Here is a 12,139-nt window from a genome sequence, read left to right as displayed (position 1 = left end):
GAAAGAATCTTAAGACCTGTGAGACAAAAGCATCATGTGAACTATACAGAAAAACCTATCAGATTAACAGAATTATCAGCAGAAACTCTACAAGCCAGAAGGGATTGGAGTATTATCTTTAGCCTCCTGAAACAAAATAATTGTCAGCCAACAATTTTGTATCCAACAAAACTAAGCTTCATAAATGAAGGACAGATAAAGTCTTTTTCAGACAAACAAATGCTGAGAGAATTCACCACTACCAAGCCAGCACTACAAGAAATGCAAAAAGGAGTTCTAAATCTTGAAACAAAACCTTAAAATACACCAAAATAGAATTTCCTTAAAGCACAAATCTCATAGGGTCTATAAAACAATAACACAATGGGTAAAAAAAACAAGGTATTGAGGCAACAACTAGGATACGGAATAGAACAGTACCTCACATCTCAATACTAATGTTGAATGTAAATGACCTAAATGCTCCACTTAAAAGATACAGAATGGCAGAATGGATAAAAATCCACCAAACTGGGAATGTAAGTTAGTTCAACCATTGCAGAAGATGATGTGGAAATTCCTTAAAGACCTAGAACCAGAAACACCATTTGACTCAACAATCCCATTACTGGGTACATACCCAAAGGAATATAAATTATTATATTACAAAGATATATGTATGCATACGTTCATTCCGGCACTATTCACAATAGCAAAGACATGGAATCAACCAAAATACCCATCAATGATAGACTGAATAAAGATAAAGTGGTACAGATATACCATGGAATATGATACAGCCATAAAAAGGAATGAGATCATGTCCTTTGCTGGGACATGGATGAAGCTGGAAGCCATTATCCTCAGCAAACTAACAAAGGAACAGAAAATCAAACACCATATGTTCTCACTTATAATTGGGACCTAAACAGTGAGAACACATGGAACAGGGAGGGGAACAACACACACTGGGGTCTGTTGGGGGATGTGATGAGGGGAGGAAGAGCATTAGGAAAAATACCTAATGCATGCTGGGCTTAATATCTAGGTGATGGGTTGATAGGTACAGCAAACTACCATGGCACTTGTTTACCTATGTAACAAATATGCATATCCTGCACATGTATCCCAGAACTTGAAATAAAATTTAATTTCATTTTTTAAAAAAAATCCACCAACCAAGTACCTGCTGTCTTCAAGAGACTCACCTAACACATAACAACTTACATCAGCTTAAGGTAAAGGACTGAAAAAAAGATATTCCATGCAAATGGACACCAAAAGCGAACAGGAGTAGCTACACTTATATCAGAAAAAACAGACGTAAAATCAAAATCAACAACAGTTTAAAAAGACAAAGAGGGACATTATATAAAGCTAAAAGGATCAGTCCAACAGGAAAATATCACAATCTTAAATATATATGAACCTAACACTGGAGCTCCCAAATTTATAAAACAATGAAATGAGATAGATGGCAACACGATAATGGTGGGGCACTTCAATATTTCACTGACAGCACTAGACAGGTCATCAAGACAGAAAGACAACAAAGAAACAATGGACTTAAACTATAACCTAGAACAAATGGACTTAGCAGATATTTACAGAACATTCTACTCAACATCTGTAGAATATACATTCTTTTCATCAGCACATAGAATATGCACCAAGATAGACCATATGATGTGTCACAAGAAAAGCCTCAATAAATTTTTTAAAAATTGAAATTATATCAAGTATCCTCTCAGAACACAGTGAATAAAACTAGAAATTAACTGCAAAAGAAACCCTCAAAACTATACAAATACATGGAAATTAAATAATCTGCTCTTGAAAGATCTATGGGTCAACAATGAAATCAAGATGGAAATTTAAAATTATTTGAACCGAATCATAACAGTGATTCGACTTACCAAAACCTCTGGGATACAGCTAAAGCAATGCTAAGAGGAAAGGTCATAGCATCAAATGCCTACATGAAAAAGTCTGAAAGACTACAAATAGACAATCTAAGATCATACTTCGAGGAACTAAAGAAACGAGAACAAACCAAACCCAAACCAAGCAGAAAAAAGAAATAAAGATCAGAGAAGAATTACATGAAATTGAAAGCAAAAAACGATAAAAGAAACAAAAAGCTGGTTCTTTGAAAAGATAAACAAAATTGATACATCATTAGTGAGACAAACCAAGAAAAGAAGAAAGAAGATCCAAATAAGCTCAATTAGAAATGCAATGGGAGATATTACAACCAATACCACAGAAATGCAAAAGATAATTCAAGGCTACCATGAACACCTTTAAGTGCACAAACTAGAAAATCTACAGGAGATGGATAAATTCCTGGAAGTCTACAACCCTCCTAGATTAAATCAGAAAGAAACAGAAACTCTAAACAGACCAATAACAAGTAGTGAGATTGAAATGGTAATTTAAAAATCGCCAACAAAAAAAAAAACGTCCAGGAGAAGATGGATTCTCAGCTGAATTCTATTGAACATTCAAATAATTGGTAGCAATCCTACTGACACTATTCCACAAGATAAAGAAAGGGGGAACCCTTCCTTAATCATTCTATGAAGCCAGTATCACCTTGATACCAAAACCAGGAAAGGACATAACAAAAACAAAAAACTGCAGACCAATATCCCTGATGAACATAGATCCAAAAATCCTCAAAAAAATACTAGATAACCAAATCTAACAGCATAGCAAAATATAATATACCATGATCAAGTGGGTTTCATACCAAGGACGCAGGGATGGTTTAACATACACAAGTCAATAAATGTGACACATCGCATAAACAGAATTAAAAACAAAAATTGGCCGGGCGCGGTGGCTCACGCCTGTAATCCCAGCATTCTGGGAGGCCAAGGCGGGCGGATCACGAGGTCAGGAGATCGAGATCATCCTGGCTAACACGGTGAAACCCGTCTCTACTAAAAATACAAAAAAAATTAGCCAGGCGTGGCGGCGTGCGCCTGTAGTCCCAGCTACTCGGGAGGTTGAGGCAGGAGAATGGCATGAACCCAGGAGGCGGAGCTTGCAGTGAGCCGAGATTGCGCCACTGCACTCCAGCCTGGGTGACAGAGCGAGACTCTGTCTCAAAAAAAAAAAAAAAAAATCATATGATCATCTCAATAGACACAGAAAACGCATTTGAGGAAATCCAGCATCCCTTTATGATTAAAACACCCTCAGCAAAATCAACATAGAAGGGATATACTTCAATGTAATAAAAGCCATCTATGACAAACTCACAGTGAACATCACACTGAATAGCGAAAACACAACCACTATGGAAAACACAACCACTATGGAAAACAGTGTGAAGATTCCTTAAAGAACTAAAAGCAGAACTACCATTTGACCCAACAATCCCACTACTGGGTATCTACCCAGAGGAAAGGAAGTCATTATTTGAAAAACACACTTGCACATGCATTTTATAGCAGCACAATTTGCAATTGCAAAAACACAGAACTAGACTAAATGCTCAATAACCAACAAGCAGATAAAGAAAATGTGATATATACTTATATATGTGTATATATATGTATATACACATATACAGAAACACACACACACACACACACCATGGAATACTACTCAGCCATAAAAAGGAAAGAAATAAGATCATTTGCAGCAACCTGGATGGAACTGGAGACCATTATTGTAGGTAAAGTAACTCAGGGATTGGAAAACCAAACATCATATGTTCTCACTCATAAGTGGGAGCTAAGTTATGAGGACGCAAAGGCATAAAAATGATACAATGGACTTTGGAGACTCAGAGTTGGAGAGGGATGAGGGATAAAAGATGACACACTGGTTACAGTATACACTGCTTGGGTGATGAGTGCACCAAAATCTCAGAAATCACAACTAAATGTGGGGTACAGTGGCTCACGTCTGTAATCCCAGCACTTTGGGAGGCCGAGGCAGGAGGATCACCTGAGGGCAAGAGTTCGAGACTAGCCTGTCCAACATGATGAAACTCCATCTCTACTAAAAATTTAAAAATTAGCCAGATGTGGTGGCACATGCTTGTAATCCCAGCCACTTGGGAGGCTGAAGCAGGAGAATCACTTGAACCTGGGAGGCAGAGGTTGCAGAGAGCCAAGATCGTGCCATTGCACTCCAGCCTGGGCAACAAGAGCGAAATTCTGTCTCAAAAAAAAGAAAGAAAGAAATTACCAGTAAAGAATTTATGCATGTAACCAAAAACCACCTGTTCCCCAAAAACTATTGAAATAAAATTAATAAAATGTAAAAAATGAACTCTTTGATTTTGATTCAGGAAGCCTGAAATCCAGAATCACAAGAATCATTTAAAAGAGGCTGAATGGGGGATTGCTGGCAAGATGGCCAAATAGGAATAGCTCCAGTCTGCATCTCCCAGCGAGATCGATGATGCAGAAGCCAGGTGATTTCTGCATTTCCAACTGAGGTAACTGGTTCATCTCATTGGGTCTGGTTGGACAGTAGGTGCAGCCCACAGAGAGCAAGACGAAGGAGGGTGGGGCATCACCTCATCCAGGAAGCACAAGGGGTCGGGTAATTTTCTCCCCAACCCAAGGGAAACCCTGAGGGACTGAGCCTGAAGAACTCAGGCACAGATACTGCACTTGTCCCACGGTTTTCAACACCCGCAAACCAGGAGATTTCCTCTGGTCCCTACCCCACCAGGGGCTGGGTTTCAAGTAAAAAACTGGGTGGCCATTTGGGCAGACACGAAATTAGCTGCAGGAGTTATTTTTTTCCATAACCCAATGGCTCTTGGAACGCCAGCGAGACAGAACTGTTCACTCCCTTGGAACGGGGTGCTGAAGCCAGGGAGTCAAGAAGTCTGGCTCAGCGGGTCCCACCTCCACGGAGCCCAGCAAACCAAGATCCACTGGCTTGAAAATCTCACTGCCAGCACAGCAGCAGTCTGAGATTGACCTAGGATGCACGAGCTTGGTGAGGTGAGGGGCGTCTACCATTGCTGAGGCTTGAGTAGGTGGTTTTATGCTCACAGTGTAAACAAACCCTCTGAAAGTTCAAACTGGGCAGAGCCCACTGCAGCTCAGCATGGCTGCTGTGGCCAGATTGCCAGATTTCCCTTCTATAGGCAGGGTATCTCTGAAAAAAAGGCAGCAGCCCCAGTCAGGGACTTATAGCTAAAACACCCATCTCCCTGGGACAGAACACCTGGGGAAAGGGGCAGCTGTGGGCACAGTTTCAGCAAACTTAAATGCCCCTGCCTGACGGCTCTGAAGAGAGCAGTGTATGTCCCAGCACAGCATTCGAGCTCTGCTAAGTACCAGACTGCCTCCTCAAGTGGGTCCCTGACCTCCATGTATCCTGACTGGGAGACACCTCCCAGTAGGGGCTAACAGACACCTCATACAGAACTCTGGTTGGCATTTGGCAGGTTCCCCTCTGGGACGAAGCTTCCAGAGGAAAGATCAGGCAGCAGAGGTTCTGGAGCCTCTGCTGGTGATACCTAGGCAAACATGGTCAGGAGTGAGCCTCCAGCAAACTCCAGCAGACCAGCAGCAGAGGGGCCTGACTATCAGAAAGAAAACTAACAAACAGAAAAGAATAGCATGTCCACTCAAAGACCCCATCTGAAGGTCACCAACATCAAAGACCAAAGGTAAATAAATCCACAAAGATGGGGAGAAACCAGTGCAAATGTATATAAAATAAAAGACAAGCATCAAAATCTTAACAGTGACAGTCTTGGGTAGAGAGTTATGGGTGATTTCAATGTTTCTTTTGCATTTTTTGTATGTTCTAAATTTTCCCTGATATGCACACATTATTTTATAATAAAAAATTTTTTAAAATTAAAAAAAAAAAAAGGCTGAAAATTCAAAAAACCAAAACGCTGCTTCTCCTCCAAAGGATCACAACTTCTCTCCAGCAAGGGAACAAAACTGGATGGAGAATGAGTTTGACAAACAGACAGAAGTAGGCTTCAGAAGGTGGGTAATAGCAAACTCCTCCGAGCTAAAGGAGCATGTTCTAACCCAATGTAAGGAAGCTAAGAACCTTGAAAAAAGGTTAGACAAATTGCTAACTAGAATAATCAGCTTAGAAAAGAACATAAACGACCTGATGGAGCTGAAATACACAGCACAAGAACTTCGTGAAGCATACACCAGTTTCAATAGCCGAATCAATCAAGCAAAAGAAAGGATATCAGTAATTGAAGATCAACTTAATGAAACAGAGAAGACAAGATTAGAGAAAAAAGAATAAAAAGAAACGAAAAAACCTCCAAGAAATATGGGACTATGTGAAAAGACCAAATCTACGGTTGATTGGTGTACCTGAAAGTGACGAGGAGAATGGAACCAAGTTGGAAAACACTCTTCAGAATATTATTCAGGAGAACTTCCCCAACCTAGCAAGACAGGACAACATTCAAATTCAAGAAATGCAGAGAACACCACAAAGATACTCCTTGAGAAGAGCAACCCCAAGACACATAATCGTCAGATTCACCAAGGTTGAAATGAAGGAAAAAATGTTAAGTGCAGCCACAGAGAAAAGTTGGGTTACCCACAAAGGGAAGCCCATCATACTAACAGGATATCTCTCTGAAGAAACCCTACAAGCCAGAAAAGAGTGGGGACCAATATTCAACATTCTTAAAGAAAAGAATTTTCAACCCAGAATTTCATATCCAGCCAAACTAAGTTTCATAAGTGAAGAAGAAATAAAATCCTTTACAGACAAGCAAATGATGAGAGATTTTGTCACCACCAGGCTTGCCTTACAAGTGTTCCTGAAGGAAACACTAAATATGGAAAGGAACTAGTACAAGCCACTGCAAAAACATACAAAATTGTAAGAGCATCAACACTATGAAGAAACTGTATCAACTAATGAGCAAAACAACCAGCTAGCATCATAATGACAGGATCAAGTTCACACATAACAATATTAACCTTAAATGTAAAAGGACTAAATGCCCCAATTAAAAGACACAAACTGGCAAATTGGATAAAGAGTCAAGACCCATCAGTGTGCTGTATTTAGGAGACCCAGCTCACATGCAAAGACACACATGGGCTCAAAATAAAGGGATGGAGGAATATTTACCAAGCAAATGGAAAGAAAAAAAAATACAGGAGTTGCAATGTTAATCTCTGATAAAACAGACTTTAAAACCAACAAGAATCAAAAGAACAAAGAAGGGCAATACATAATGGTAAAGGGATCAATGCAGCAAGAAGAGCCAACTATCCTAAATATATAGGCACCCAATACAGAAGCACTCAGATTCATAAAGCAAGCTTGACTTAGAAACCTACAAAGACACATAGACCCCCACACAATAATAGTAGGAGACTTTAATACCTCACTGTCAATATTAGACAGATCAATGAGACAGAAAATTAACAAAGATATTCAGGACTTGAATTCAACTCTGGACCAGGCGGACCTAATAGACATCTCAAGAACTCTCCACCCCAAATCAACAGAATATATATTCTTCTCAGCACCACATCGCACTTATTCTAAAATTGACCGCATAATTGGAAGTAAAACACTCCTCAGCAGATGCAAAAGAATGGAAATCATAACAAACAGTCTCTCAGACCACAGTGCAATCAAAGTAGAACTCAGGATTAAGAAACTCACTCAAAATTGCACAACTACATGGAAACTAAACAACCTGCTCCTAAATGACTACTGGGTAAATAACGAAATGAAGGCAGAAATAAAGATGTTCTTTGAAACCAATAAGAATGAAGACACAGCATACCAGAATCTCTAGGACACAGCTAAAGCAGTGTGTAGAAAGAAATTTATAGCACTAAATGCCCACAAGAGAAAGCAGGAAAGATCAAAAATTGACACCCTAACATCAAAATTTAATGTTGCTTCTCTAGTTAGAAGCAACAGCAAACAAATTCAAAATCTAGCAGAAGACAAGTAATAACTAAGATCAGAGCAGAGCTGAAGGAGATAGTGACATGAAAAATGCTTCAAAAAAATCAATGAATCCAGGAACTGTTTTTTGAAAAGATAAACAAAACAGACAGACCACTAGCCAGACTAATAAAAAAGAAATGAGAGAAGAATCAAATAGGCACAATAAAAAATGATATAGGGGATTTCATCACTATTCCCACAGAAATACAAACTACCATCAGAGAATACTATAAACACCTCTATGCAAATAAACTAGAAAATCTAGAAGAAATGAATAAATTCCTGGACACATACACCCTCCCAAGTCTAAACTTGGAGAAGTCAAATCCCTGAATAAACCAATAACAAGTTTGGAAATTGAAGCAGTAATTAATAGCCTACCAACCAAAAAAAGCCCAGAATCAGACAGATTCACAGTCGAATTCTACCAGAGGTACAAATAGGAACAGGTACCATTCCTTCTGAAACTATTCCAAACAACAGAAAAAGAGGGAATCCTCCCTAATTCATTTTATGAGCCCAGCATCATCCTGATACCAAAACCTGGCAGAGACACAACATAAAAAGAAACTTTCAGGCCAATATCCCTGATGAACATCAATGTGAAAATCCTCAATAAAATACTGGCAAACCTAATCCAGCAGCACATCCAAAAGCTTATCCACCGCGATCAAGTCGGCTTCATCCCTGAGATGCAAGGCTGGTTCAACATATGCATATCAATAAATGTAATCCATCACATAAACAGAACCAATCACAAAAACCACATGAGTATCTCAATAGATGCAGAAAAGGCATTCGACAAAATTCAACACCACTTCATGCTAAAAATCTCTCAATAAACTGGGTATTGATGGAACGTATCTCAAAATAATAAGAGCTACTTATGATTACAAATCATTCTACTATAAAGACACATGCACACATATGTTTATTGTGGCACTATTTACAATAGGAAAGACTTGGAACCAACCCAATTTTCCATCAATAATAGACCGGATAAAGAAAACGTGGCATATATACACCATGGAATACTATGCAGCCATAAAAATGGATGAGTTCATGTCCTTTGCAGGGACATGGACGAAGCTGGAAACCATCATTCTCAGCAAACTGTCACAAGAACAGAAAACCAAACACCGCATGTTCTCTCTCATAAGTGGGAGTTGAACAATGAGAATACATGGATATGGGGATGGGAACATCACACACTGGGGCCTTTTGGTGGGTGGGGGGTCTAGGGGAGGGATAACATTAGGAGAAATACCTAATGTAGGTGACAGGTTGATGGGTGCAGCAAGCCATCATGGCACGTGTATACCTATGTAACAAAACTGCACGTTCTGCACATGTACCCCAGAACTTGAAGTATAATAATTTTTGAAAAAAGAGGCTGAATGTATGCAATCCAACAACCCCACTACTGGGTATCTACCCAAAGGAAAAGAAACCACTATATCAAAAAGACACCTTCATATATATGTTTATTGCATTACAATTTACGATTATAAAGATTTGGAACCACCCTAAGGGCCCATCGATCAATGAGTGGATAAAGAAAATGGGACATATACACCATGAAATACTACTCAGCCATAACAAAGAATAAAATGATGTCTTTTGCAGCAACTTCCACGGAGCTGGAGTTCATAATTCTAAGTGCAATAACTCAGGAATGGAAAACCAAGTAACGTATATTCTCACTTAAAAGAAAGAGCTAAGCTATGGGTTTGCAAAGGCATGCAGAGTGGTATAATGGACACTGGAGACTCAGAAGCAGGAGAAAGGGAAAGGACAAAAAACTAGATATTGGGTAGAATGTACACTACTCAAGTGACAGGTGCACTAAAATCTCAGACTTCACCACTATGCAATTCATCCATAAAACCAAAAACCACTTGTACCCATAAAGCTGCTGACATTTTAAATAAATAAATAATAAAAAATAATGAACAAATAAAACTAAAACTGAAAAGAGGTTAAATATATGTATGTGTTATTAAAAATTACACTAAAAATCCCATCAAGTGTGCTTGAATAGTTATGATGTTTACTAGATTTATTACTTATAAAGCATGAATACAAGGATTTCATTTATCAGTTAGTTCTAAAACATGTCTTTCACCATTGCAGGGGCTAGTCTATAAGTTTTTATATTGAAAAATTTCCCTAGAAAGTTTAGGATATATATATATATATACACACACACACACACACACGTGACAAAATCTTTAGACCTCTGGAAGAGTCACATTTTACATTAGTTTCAGGAGACAAGGAACCATCTACTTCATTTACTTTCTGCTTTGTAGGAAAATACATTTGTGTATCAATATGAACCCAGGTGGGTGTGATTGGATGTAGAGCACAACCCAAACTCCTGGATCGCAGACTACTTAATAGCAAGTTTTATCCCCCTGGCATTTGCTTCCAACTTTATCAGACAAAGTAAAATAATGGTGATATAACCCACATCACTCTATGGTATTTTAATAAACATGCAAATAAATAGCACACAGTGCTACATAATCAGTTTTCAAGGTGATTTTTTAAACATTATTTTACTTTCATAAAGTAGCAATAGTCCCCAGATAATTATGGCTTGTGCTAACTGAAAGAACAGTCCTTGTTTCACTGATTTGCACACTTTTGCTCAATTGAAGTTAACAGAATGGGCCATAACTGGAAGTGGAAGTCTCTGTTTAATTTATTTGCCACAGTAACACTATAAAGCCAACCACTGTAATCTCAGTCTAGTTTGGAGTCTAATGACTGAATGAAGAGGTAGAAAACCAAAAATGGCAGCCAACACATGATAAGAATCCTCATAAAGGAATATTAGAACGCGTCCTGTGTAATGCCATCCATCTATAATGGCTACAGTTTCAAGCTGTCTGGATACAGACGGTTGACTAGATGACTTTCCCAACACAAATAAATTTTTAGAAATTTGACCTCATTTCAGGATCATTCACTATGCTTTACATGCAGTCCAGAATGCTGCACACATATGATATTCCTTGCCCTCTAGGAGTTTATGTTCTAAACAAAATCCCAGAAATGTTATTTCCCCATAAGGTTGACTTAACTTTTATGTTTTTCATTTGATTACAGCACAAGGATCTACCTCAAAAGTTCAATTTATACCTCAAGGGGAGGGAGCAAGATTAAGGGAGACAACTGAATTCAAACCCATAAAAGTTATTTAATACATGTCAATATTATACCTAAAAAGTAGTCGTCTGGCTGGGTGCAGTGGCTCATGCCTGTAATCCCAGCACCTTGGGAGGCCAGGGCAGGCAGATCACAAGGTCAGGAGTTTGAGACCATCCTGGCCAATATGGTGAAACCCCATCTCTACTAAAAATACAAAAATTAGCTGGGCGTGGTGGCATTCACCTGTAGTCCCAGCTACTCCGGAGGCTGAGGCAGAAGAATCGCTTGAACCCAGGAGATGGAGGTTGAAATGAGCGGAGATTATGCCACTGCATTCCAGCCTGGGTGACAGAGTGAGACTCTGTCTCAAAAAGAAAAAAAGAAAAAAAATTAGTCTTCTAATGAATTCATTATTTACACAGCAGAACATTTTCAACAAATGTATAGAGCATTGTTATATTAGGAATCATGAGAGCACAAAGAACACATCTGATTCTTGTTCTTTTTTTAAAGTCTCCTACCCAATTCTCTCTCTCATTAGCCACTCCTTGAGTGACATGCACAATAACAACACTCTCCAGCTCAAGAAACTGCAGGACAAACATATACGCCCCCATAGGTGAGTCAGTGGGAAAAGTGCAGTACATGAATCATCACCATTTAAAACAGTTCCATCATGATGCTCTACTGGAATTACTCCATCATCTCCCTGTAACCTTAGAGTTTACTTTAAAAACCCTCTAGGCTAGGCGAGGCTAACATTATTTCCAGTATCATGTAAACCATTGACATGAAAACATTAAGACAAGTTTAAAACTATGCAAAAAATATATTAAAAGAATCTACTTTTCTACAAATATAATACAATAAGGAATACTTCAACAAGGTATATACATTAAATTTTATTAGTTTTTATTTCCCTTAACTGGGCTATCACTAACAATTATAGAGTTGTTTTCTTTTATTAAATGGTTAAAAGACCTTCAAAGCTAGAATACAATTTGCCCTTATCTGGAGTAAAGGAGTGGCTATTTAAGAGGGATCATTAGCTATAATGTAGAATATG

The 12,139-nt window shown here is 38.6% G+C and overlaps 1 protein-coding gene across 4 annotated transcripts in view; it reads right to left on the bottom strand.

Moving 5' to 3' along the window:
* The window catches only part of HPSE2 (heparanase 2 (inactive)), a 790,590-nt gene that overhangs the window by 684,642 nt on the left and 93,809 nt on the right, over nt 1-12,139 (bottom strand). The window lies entirely within an intron of this gene.

This window comes from Rhinopithecus roxellana, chromosome 11, assembly GCF_007565055.1.
Source record: "Rhinopithecus roxellana isolate Shanxi Qingling chromosome 11, ASM756505v1, whole genome shotgun sequence".
Lineage (NCBI taxonomy): Eukaryota > Metazoa > Chordata > Mammalia > Primates > Cercopithecidae > Rhinopithecus > Rhinopithecus roxellana.
The sequence above is the reverse complement of the archived record's forward strand: the minus strand, read 5'-3'. Positions and strand labels throughout refer to the sequence as shown.